At 34.9% G+C, this 12,513-nt stretch overlaps 1 long non-coding RNA gene across 1 annotated transcript in view; it reads right to left on the reverse strand.

Moving 5' to 3' along the window:
• Positions 1-12,513, reverse strand: part of LOC116549577 — an 88,888-nt gene that overhangs the window by 68,400 nt on the left and 7,975 nt on the right. The window lies entirely within an intron of this gene.

Below are 12,513 nucleotides of genomic sequence, written 5' to 3' on the forward strand. Positions count from 1 at the left end.
TCTGCTCTCTGCCCTTGCTTTTTGCTGGCAATTTATTTAATGTTTCATGTGAAGATGTACTTTAATATTTTTTTTTTAAAATTCTTTCCCATACCTCTTAGGCAATATAATAAAAGTGAAATTGTGAAAGACCACTCCTTGGAGGTGAACTCCTTCAAAAATTTCCCAAAAGCAGCAGTTGCAAGTGTGCCTAACACAATTCCTTACTGTAGAATCTCTAGTGCATGAGTCCTCAGGAAAATGACTAGTATAGAGTTTGTAAGGCCACCAAAATGTCAGCACCACTAACGTCAAAATGCCACTGGTATAGAACAGAATGACAGAAAGTGTTTCTGCTAAAACATACAGCTTGGAATTAAGTGATAATGAGTTACTCAGCTACCTATTATTCATATGAATACATATCTACTTCAGATTCCTATACTCCATGTGACCTTTTATTCTTAATAGGGATTTTATAATGGGTGGAGTGATTGTCATGTACTCATAATACTTCAAGTGTATATATTTTAGATCACTCGAGAGCAAACATTTTGGTCCTTAATTTTCCTTAATATAACATCCAGTTGACATAAGCCCAAAACACACAAGTAAATAAAAGCTGATACATGAGAAATAAACATATGCAGGAAGTTCAATCAACCTATTGCTACATAAGATGATGTTGGAGATTATGATGATGATAATAATGGCTATAATTTAATGAGATCTTATTTGTCCACTTTTGCTTTTTCTGCCTCTGCTTTCTGGGCTTGTATCTAAAAAACAAACAAAAACAACAACAAACAGTTCCCAGCCCAATGTCGTGGAGCTTTTCACCTATGTTTTCTTCTAATAGTTTTACAGTTCCACATCTTATGACTAAAAAGCTTCTGCACAGGAAAGGGAATAAATAACAGAGTGAAGACACAACCTATGAATTGGGAGAAAATATTTTCAAATCCTATCTGATAAGGGGTTAATATCTAAAATATATAAGGAACCCTAACAACTAAATAACGAATTAAAAAATTCATTAAAATAGGCAGAAAATAGACATTACTCAAAAGACATGCAAAAGGCCAACAGGTAGATGAAACATTGTTCAACATCACTAATCACCAATAAAATGCAAATTAAGACTACAATGAGATATCATTTAACAGCTGTTAGAATGGCTATGATCAAAGAGACAACTAAAGAAATGTTGGTGAGGATATGAAGAAAAGGAAACACTTAGGCACTGTTGGTAGGAATGTAAATTAGTATAGCCACAGCTGAAAACTATATGGAGGTTCCTCAAAAAGCTGGAAATAAAAGTATCATATGATCTAGCAATTTTACGTCTAGGTATGGATCCAAAGGGTTTGAAATCAGTACATTGACGATACATCTGCACTTCCATTTCTACTGCATCATTATTCATAAGAGCCAAGATATGGAATCACCTAAGTGTCCCTCAGTAGATGAATAGATAAAGAAAATATGGTATATATAACAAACAAAATACTAATCTGCCTTAAAAAAGAAAAAAACCCTGTCATTTACAACAATATGAGTGACACAGAGAGCATTATATTATGTGAAATAAGTTAGGCACAGAAAGACAAATACCACGTGATCTCACCTATATGTAGAATCTAAAATAAGTCAAACTCATAAAATTTGAGAATACCAGATGCTAGAGGGTGGCATGGAGTGATATATGAAGACACAAAGTTTTAATTGGATAAGATGAGTAAGTTCTTAAAATTTATTGCACAGCATATGTACCAAATCAATAATAATGTACTGTACATTTTAAAATGGCTGGGAGTAAAGTCTGAATAATCTCACCACAACAATGGTATGTGAGATAATAGATCTATTAATAAAACCATTCACATTGTACCCTATACATACATACATACAATTATAGTTTTCCAATTTAAAACAAAAAAATTTTACATAGTAATAATTTGTTGAGCATTTGTTCTATTAAGATCTATGTTGTACTGATAAAGAAACAAACAGACACCATCATTCTCAACAAACTGACACAAGAACAGGAAACTGAACACCACATATTCTCACTCATAAAAGGGTGTTGAACAATTAGAACACACAGACACAGGGAGGGGAACATCACACACTGGGGCCTGTTGGGGGTAGGGGAATTGGGAACGATAACGTTAGGAGAAATACCTAATGTAGATGACGGGGGGATGGAAACAGCAAACCACCTTGGCACATGTGGTTTGTAACTAACCTGCACACTCTGCACATGTACCCCAGAACTTAAAGTATAACTTAAAAAAAATGTTTATATGGAAAAACAAAGAAACATATAAGTTACATAACTTAATGAAGATCATACGCTTAGTGGGAAAGTTTAGAGTAAAAATTAACTTTGATTCAAAACGATAATCACTATGTCATACTGTCTCAGAATTTTAGAATTTCAGAAGGTGAGGTCTCATCAAGATATAATAGCCTTAATGAGTACACTAGGTAAAACTTGCCCTTATGCACTTAACTTTTAGAAGAGTTGTCAAACACAGGGTACGTTCTCATCCATACCCATAATAAAATTGGCTGAAATAAATTACAGCATGATCAAAAGCATTAATAAAAGCATGATTAAAAACTACCCAACAAATACAAAAAATAACTTTTGGACCTGTTGATATTTAGTGTGTGTGTGTGGGGCAGGGGGGTATCTCTTTCTTCAAGAGATAAAAGAAAATAGTTGTAAACTTCTATGTGTATGCACCAATGCCTGTGCCTGCCAGGAAGCTGTCAGAGCCCTGGCATTAGTAAGAGGTGAGTTCATGGGTAGTGGGGTAGTAAGAAGAATTTACTGACAACAGAATAGGTTTGAAAAGGAAAGTTTTATTAGACAGAAAAAAACAGATAACTTACAGAATGCGTGAAAAATTTTGCAAACTATGCATCAGAAAAAGGTCCAATATCCAATATCTATAAGGAACTTAGGCAAATTTACAAGAAAAAACCAAACAGCTCCATAAAATTTTGGGCAAAGGACATGCACAGACACTTTTCAAGAAGAGATATACATGAAGCCAACAAGTATATATATACTTTTTAATTGTACTTTAGGTTCTGGGGTACATGTGCAGATCATGCAGGGTTGTTGCATAGGTACACACATGGCAATGTGGTTTGCTGCCTCCTTCCCCCCATCACCTACATCTGGGATTTCTCCCCATGTTATCCCTCACCAACATCCCCACTCCCCTTCCCTGCTGTCCCTCCCTTGCCCCCTCAACAGACCCCAGTGTGTGATGCTCCCCTCCATGTGTCCATGTGTTCTCATTGTTCATCACCCACCTATGAGTGAGAACATGTGGTGTTTGATTTTCTGTTCTTGTGTCAGTTTGCTGAGAATTATGGTTTCCAGATTCATCCATATAAAGGACACAAACTCATCATTTTTGTCCATCCTACAAAGGACACAAACTCATAATTTTTTACGGCCACATAGTATTCCATGGTGTACATGTGCCACATTTTCCTTGTCCAGTCTATTGTTGATGGGCATTTGGGCTGGTTCCAGGTCTTTGCTATAGTAAACAGTGCCACTATGAACATACGTGTGCATGTGTGTTTAACAAAATCTCAATATCATTAGAGAAATGCAAATCAAAACCACAATGAGATACCATCTCACAACAGTCAGAATGGCTATTATTAAAAGGTAAAAAAATAACAGATGATAGTGACGTTATGGAGAAAATGGAGTGTTTATACACTGTTGATGGGGGTGTGAATTAGTTGAGCCATTGTGGAAGACAGTGTGGCAATTTCTCAAAGACCTAAAGACAGATACCATTTGACTCAGCAATCCCATTACTGGGTATATAACCAAATGAATATAAGTCTTTTTATTATAAAGACACATGCATGCATATGTTCATTGCAGCACTATTCACAATAGCAAATACATGGAATCAACCCAAATACCCATCAATGATAGACTGGATAAAGAAAATGTGGTACATATACACCATGGAATACTATGTAGCCATAAAAAAGAACAAGTTAATGTCCTTTGCAGGAACATGGATAGAGCTGGAAGCCATTATCTTCAGCAAACTAACATGGGAACAAAAAAATACCACAAGTTCTCACTTATAAGTGGGAGCTAAATGATGAGAATACAGGACACATGCAGGGGAACGACACACACTGGGGCCTATCAGAGCATGGAGGGTGTAGGAGGGAGGAGAGGATGAGGAAAAGTAACCAATGGATAGTAGGCTTAAGACCTGGGTGATGAAATAATGTAATAATGTGTACCACAAACCCCCATGACACACATTAACCTATATTACAAAGCTGCATGTCCTGCACATGTGCCCTTCACCTTAAAATTAAAGTTAAAAACAAAAGGAAAGGATGTTGTAAAAGAGTGCAGCAGGGCCTCCCAGCAAGAGAGGACTCAGTGCTCTAGAGTGGATTTTTCTTTAGAGGTATTTATGGAAATTAAAGTGGGAAGTTACAGGTAATTTGGACCGTGTTAGCCATGTAGGTCATGATAAATGTTCACATTTTGGTACCTTGATGTCTGCAAGGGTTGCACAAAGGGTTTTGACATGCATGCATTCCAGATGTAAAGAAATTCTATTTATAAATTTTGGGGATATAAGCCTGGTACCAGATGCTTGCTTTAGGTAATAGATACATCCATTTATTCTTATAAATACCTTCTCTGTTACACTAGGTTCCAAGGTAGAAAGGAGAGGAAAATATAGGGAAGAGCTACAGCAGACCTCTAATGGACACACAACATGGGTAAAAAATAAACCATTGTTCTTTAAAGTCCCTAAAGTTTTGGAGGTCATCTGTCAACACAGAATTGTTTAATGTAGCCTGACTGATACAACTATCAACTTGAGTAATTCTAGAAATAATTTATCAAAAAATAAAAATAAACTATTTATATTTTATAGTCCATAATTTCCAGTTCTTAATTTGTATATGGCCCTGACCTCTCATACGAACATGGAAAAGGAAAGGCACAGGTTTCTGAACCACGGGTTGGTATTTCTTGTTATAAAGAATAAGTTTGCTTTCCCTGTGGTAGAGCTCAAATGTGCACAGGGCTGATTTCAAGAGCAATTCTTGACAGGTGTTGAGCAGAGTTAAGTAATAGCTCCCTTATCACCATGTACAATGGGCTATCCATGTAATAGTGCTTTCAATTTCAAAATATGCCACCTCAAATGAATTCATGAGGCAATAAGTCAGTAGTTTTCAACCCGTGCCTTCAAAATTTCATAAGGAAGGAAAGGCAGAGAAGCATATTCATTGCAGATTATCTTTCCAGGGGTCTAAATCAGGACCTCTGCCATTCATAGACTGTCATTGTAAGAGAATATTCAGTTTCTTATCAAATTTCACATCTTTGTAGAACTGTTGTAACCACCAATGCAACTGTGGGCTTCAATCTAATTTACCCATGTAGGGAGATGTTCATTTGCAAAAAGAGAAAACAATCTACAGCCATAATTTGCTACATGATTCACAGTTTTGAGATTGAAAAGAAACAGTTTTCTTTTTACCGTAAGACAGAAATAACAATTACAATAAGAATAAATCTTTTTTAGTCTGCAAATATGAAGAGCTTAATGAATACAGTGTGAAGCCTATTCTATGGCTTCAAGTCTTTACCTTTTCCTAGGTACATTGGTGGCCCAAAAACCACTGGACATGTGTAATAACTATACTCTAGTAAAATCATTGGCTCCATATGTATTTCATGGCAGAAAAGCATTATTTTGACGAGCCTTCCTGACAGATGTATTCATGTGTCGGGTATACACAAAAGCACATCTCCACACAAGGATAAATTAACCCCTTCCTTTTATTTCACGGGATCACTACTTCATCTATAGTCTTCTATTATTTTTCTTGGGGATGACAGAATGGGAATGGCCACTTATCCTGGGCCAAATTCTCAGCATTGTTTACCTAAAGATTGCTTTTGTTAGTCTAAGAGAAAATGAACCAGTGTTCTTTCCAACTCATTCTTTCCTTTATCACATCTTTTGTTAGTCCTAGAACAAAATTAGTTGATTGTTAAAAAAAGAAAAAATGGTGATCAAATCTCCAGAGGGTGATTGTGGTGAATGTGTACATGCACATTGTTTGAATTAAAAGAGCAACTTTGGCTCATCTAGTTATTATTATTTCACCACCTCAGCCATCATGTTTTCTTTTGAAAGTCTTAGGAAGACTGGTTTTCTGATAAAGACCTTAGTTTCTAACATACCTATTCAATTTGTCCATAGGTGATTTTTGGTATATCATGAGGAACTTTTGGTGGGCTGATGACGCTCTTCGATATCACAGGCTATCTGGTGGTTTACCCTAATTCAGATAGCCATGAACCCCTACTTCTTTACCAGGTATTAAATGTAAGAATTCTTTAGTGTCAGTGTCAATAGGAACCCCAGATACCAAACATTACATATTCCCTACTCCAGCCATGGAATTAGGTATTCTGGCAAGAATTTCATGGTGTCCACATAGACATTTAAATTTTTGCACGGTCCAATAGATAGCAAGAACACTGACTTTATAGTTTTAAAATCATTACCAATTCTCCTCCAAGATGAGAACCAAAAAAGAATAATGAATTTGGCAATTACAAATTACTACACAATTTAGAGAACAGCTGCAGTAAAGTGGGTAATCAAAGCAGAAGCTTTCGCTCAAGAGCACTCTTTCTAATAATAGGAGAAGTCCAACAGATTTAGAATCTTCAGGAACAGAAAAATGTATTCCATATGCTACACGAAAAATTATTGTACCATTTTCTCAAATAATTTATTGAGTGATTTAATGCTGTCATATCTTACTGTATTTCATATCTGTTACAAATCTATTAAAATGGTCAGTTTTGCATTTCAGTATGTTTGCAATTAAGCAGCTTTATATAATTGAAAAACTTAGAATATTTTAAGTATCCTAATATTAGCAAGATGACTAATTACCTATTAAAATTTAGAGTTCTATGCCCCAGTTCCTTGACATATATTTTCATTTTTTTATTTTCAATATTGCTATTGTACCCTTTCTCAAAACAAATAAATCATAAAAATCATAAATATGGAGTTTCAAAATATATGGGAAAGGAACTTACATTTTTAAAATTAAGTGTGTACTCAATATTATCTCTGAAATTCTATGACAAACATGTTTCACAAGTATTTACCTTATCTTCCTAAATATTTATATAAACAATATAGCGGTCATTGCAACTATTTAAAATCATTTTTTATTAAAGATGCATATTTATGCAATAGAAACAAATTTTTATTAGTTACTTTTAAAAATAATGTCCAACCCAAGGCAGTATTTAGGTTATCAATTTTTAGGTATTGGTGGAATTTCAGAATAAATTTTACTAATTGTTTGATCATCACTCAAAAGAAATTAGTATGCTTTTTATTTTTCCAGTAATTATTAAGAAAGTAAGTTCTCTCGATTTATTTAGATTATAGATTATTTATAATTTATGATGCATGGTATGACAATGTGCCTTCTTAAAAGGATGAACATTACATGTCTTAGCTAAATTTTATTTTTATTATCTTACAGCATGACCACTTGGGATTTTTTTCCAAGCAGTTACACGCATAATTGGAGTACAAACTGCTCATATGTACACTTCAGTAAATGTAAATGGAATCATTTTTCTTCTTAAACCAATGAAATCATTTTCATTAAACAGGCAAAAGAAAAAGATCTTCCTCTTTAGCAAATCAAAATACAGATTTGAACATGTCCATAACACATTTTTGTAATAATCCTATAATTAGTTATAGTTGAGACTATTATATCAAAGGAGGCCCAACAGGAAATACATAAACCATATCTGATATTTCAATACAGAAAAGCCAATATAAGGAATTAATTAATCATATACTAGAGAACTGGAAAAGTTAAAAGTAACTGAGGCAACACAGAGGCAGTGCACCTCTGGGGCTTTGGAAATGATGAGAGAAGGTAAATGGAACACCCTACAAATTGGGGACTCAAATCTCTGAAGCAGAGGCATAGCTTCTTGTACCACTGAGTGGTCCGGGAAAAAGTACAGAAAGTGAGCACTGGAATCAACTACCACTGCCACGGTGCAGGGTCATTGCTAGGGCCATACTATGGAACCAACAAGCAAAAAGGGCACAGCAAACATTTCCTCCCTCTCCAGCCTGCCAAGCTCCTTCCTGTGCCCCCAACTGATAGAGCCAATCAGGGAGTAGCCAACAAAAGGTCCCCACCCCAGCATCACATTGTAGAAAGAAGAATAGCTTTAGCATTAAGAAAAGGAATAGCACAATAACTGATACAGTTGTCTTTTTTATCATTGCTATTATGAAATTCTCGTTAAAATCTGAGAGTTTTGATTTCATTATATAATAACATATGCTTTTAAAAATTGACTTTGATGCACATTATTTGTATATATTTCTATCAGTCTTACTATTTTATGCTTTTTAGTTATACTAAACACTTACATAAAAAAGAAACATTGTATTTTTCTCAGCTCTTTTTAACCTGTTCTCAAGCTCCCTCTGGAATTGTCCACTTGAGGGAAAGTGACAGGAGTGTTTCATATCCATGTCCACATCTGTGCACTTCTCCATAGTGAAGGCCAAGGTGACTGACTGGGCTGTGACATTTGTCAAGTTTGTCAAGAAATGAGTGAGCAGTACGCTTAGATGTAAGCTGCTCCTCTCTTATCCATGAAAGAATCTATTTATGTATGTGTATTGTTATCAGATGACTAGTTCAAGCAATGATTCCTTTTTACTTTAATACCATATGCATTGGTTATATTTCAATTAGAAGCATGTTATTCAAATTAAAGTACTAAGAAAATGCTTTCTTTGTCACTATTTATATGTCAGAAAAAAATAGTTATGCCTATTCAAATCACTAGTGAAAATTTCTATGAAATATAGAAAAATATTTTTCGTTTGAAATTTAGAAAACTGCACTCATGGTATGTTATTAGGAAAGTTATTAGGCTCATATTGAGAGTGGCATTTGAGGAAAACTTGAAATTTGAGACTTTCTCTTAGGTATAATTTGTTCACAAGCAACTAAAAAGCATACTAAGTAAGAAACGTTTAAATAAGGGTGTTGAGAAAAATTGCTTCCTAAGGGAAAGATCAGCTCAATTTAATTTATCCATTTCAATTTTAATTGTTGGTGGGTTTAGTTGTTTGTAAGTGGGATCCTAAATTAAATTTCTAAATAGTTTTAAAGCAGTCCATATATCTAAGGGAATGGGTAAGAAGAAGTCCTTTGCAATTGTATACTATCTTGATTCCATTCTGTGAACACTTGAAACTTGAAGAAATGTCTATGACAGTATATTTTTAATTTAAAAAACTTTAGGCCAGTTATGATGACTCACCCCTGTAATCCCAATACTTTGGGAGGCAGAGGTGGGAAGATAACTTGATACTGGGAGTTCCGGACCAGGCTAGAAAATATAGGAAAACAGTGTCTCTCCAAAATTTTAAAAATCAGCAAAGCAATGTGGCACATACTATATAGTCCTAGCTGCTTGGAAGGATGAGGCAGGGGAATTGTTTGAGGCCAGGAATTTATAAGATTACAGAGAGCTATGATCACAGCATCACACTCCAGCCTGGGTGACAGAGCAAGATCCTGTGTCTTAAAAAAATAAAACATAAAAATAATGTTTTAGAAAAGTAAAATGTTTTAACAACAATAAATAGGTGATGGGGAGGAAGGCAGCAAATCACACTGCCATGTGTATACCTATGCAACAATCTTACACCTTCTTCACATGTACCCCAAAACCTAAAATGCAATTAAAAAAAAAGATATAAAGAAAAGTTTACAAGAAAAATATATAGCCCAGTGAATAACATAAAGCAATCATTTGTGGTATCTCCACCAAGGTAAAAAATTGGACACTGCCATCTATAGTAGGAAACCTCCACGATAGACCTCAACAACACCTACCCCCTGTTAGTCATACTGTGAGTTTAGGAACTTGTTCTAAAAAATGAAATGAAGCAGAAATAATCAGATGGACCTTGTGTGATTAGGTAATAAAAAAGACAATGACTTCCCTTATGGTGTTCTCTCTGGTTCTCCCTTAAGTCATTCAGGCTGGGGAAAGCCAGTTGCAATGTTATAAGGTAGCCTTGGAAAGAGACACTCATAAGTGACTTTAGAAGTGGATTCTTTAGAGATCTGCCAAAACTGCATCAGTGAGTTTGGAAGAAGATATTTTAGCTCCATTGATGCTCCAGATGACTGCCATCCAAATACCTAATTTCAACCTCATGAAAGACCTTGAGTCACAGGTGTCCAGATTAATTGTGCCTGATTCTTGACCCACAGAAATTGATGTAATAAATATTTGTAATTTTCCCAAAGTGCTGGTATTACAGGCATGAACCACCATGCCTGGCCTTGTTGTAGTCTTTTATAAATTCTGGATATAGACCTTCTTTTAGTTACATGTGTCTAAAACTATTTCAACCATTTTGGGAGACTTCTTGTATATTTCTCACATGGTATCTTTGATAATAGAGTTGTTTCTATTTTAATTTGTTTTCTGCCTATTTGCTGGTGTTAGAACTTTTGTGACTAATATAAGAAGTGTTTCCCTTTTCAGCAGTAAAGATGATATGCCCCTATGTTATCTTTTATAAACTTTGTTGTTCTACTTTTCATATTTAGATCTATTATCCACCAGGTCAGATTTCATTTTTACAATATGGATATACAGCTGACAAAAGATAATTTATTGAAAAGACAACATTTGCGGTGCAGCATTGTGGTACTAAATGTGTCATAAATCATGTGACTATATGTACAAGGTATGTTTCTGGACTCTTAATTCCAATTCAATGGCTTATATTTCTGTCCTGGTGCCAATACAACCTGTCTTCATTAGTATAGCAAGATGAATTCATTCTAGAGATCTGCTTCAAGGTATAGTGTCTATAGTCAAAAATACCATTTTATGCACTTAAAAATTTGTTGAGAGTAAATCCCACGTTGAGTGTTCTTATCACACACACACACAAAACAGAGATACAAGAAATTTCTGGAGATGATGGACATGTCTATTACCTTGATTATTATGACATTTTATGAGTGCACACATATGTGCAAATTCATCAAATTGTATATATTAAATGTTTGGTTTATCATATATTAATTATATTTCAAATAAAGATTGATAATAGAGCTTGCGTTTTGATACCTAACAGTCTAGGTTCTCCAATTTTGTAATTTCTTTTCAAAATTTAGTCAATTGCATTCCCATATTTATTCTTCAATCCATTTGTCAATTTTTCTTAAACAATACTGTTCAGAATTCTGGTTGAGATTGCATTGACTTTCTAAATCAGCTGCTAGAAATTGACATATTTGCAACAGTTAGTCTTCCAAGGCAAGAATATCACATATAAAGGATATCCCTGTGATTTTTAGACATTTTAATTTTTAGTCTTTGTGTTTTGGCCTCCAGCTCTGTGCAGCTTTGGAGTTCAGGGAATACACTGAGGATAAGACGAGCTATGTGTCTGAGCTCCCTGAAACCTCTAATTATTTCAATCCAGTCCCATGTGACCCTCAACCCCACAAAATTCTCTGCTTTTCCCTCTGTTCCCTAGCAGTTTGCCTATGCATGGGTTCGCTCAGTTGTCTCAGCGTTTGTCTCAAGCCTAGGACAAACAAATGCCTTCAAGAATGGCTGCATATCCTTATCTCACCTCCATAAATTTTTCCTTTGCTAGAATTTTACATTATATAGGTCTTGTGGCTTCTGTTTGTCTCTTATGCATTTAAATAAGTGATTTTATAATTTGTCCAGTTTTTGTAGTTGTTCTGGTCTGCCTTGAAAGGCTATGTCTTATCCAGAGGTGAAAATGAGGATTTATATTTGATTTAGGCCAGCAGCCAGAAGCACCAGAAATTAATGATCATCTGAATCCAGTTACCACTCAGGACGGTTATTTCTTATTTCTGAATTGGTTTTTCTTCCACTGTGCAGCCCTTTGGAGGTCCTAATTCAAATGATAGGGATTTGCCAGGGGCCTTCATCTAGCACAGACTTGAGTTTCTGTTCTTTGGCATTGCAAATGTATCCAAAGTTCTGATCAATTTGTCTCCAAAAGAATCTACAGATGCACCTAAACTTATGAGAGAAGTATGCGCAAATATTGGGTATACTTTTTGGCTTTCAATATCTTCCTGGATTTGGGCCCCCAAATTCTCAAAGCCTTTTTATGTCTGTAGTGTCCTGGAGTCATTCTTATACATTTTTCCTAAGCTTGTTTTCCCAGTAAGGAAACCTGATCACATTACCTAGTCAATATTTTTAAATGCAAAATCATAAGAGCTATTAATAAATTATTTTCACAAGAAAATGGAATAATATTTTGGACAAGGCAGGATAAAATAGTCTGATTTGGTTTAGCAACACTTCATTTTGTATATGTTGTTGTTTTAGTTTTTAAGCTTTTGGCTGCAATG

The sequence above is a fragment of the Sapajus apella genome, unplaced genomic scaffold (assembly GCF_009761245.1).
Source record: "Sapajus apella isolate SASKATOON/1434 unplaced genomic scaffold, GSC_monkey_1.0 scaffold6, whole genome shotgun sequence".
Taxonomy (NCBI): Eukaryota; Metazoa; Chordata; class Mammalia; order Primates; family Cebidae; genus Sapajus; species Sapajus apella.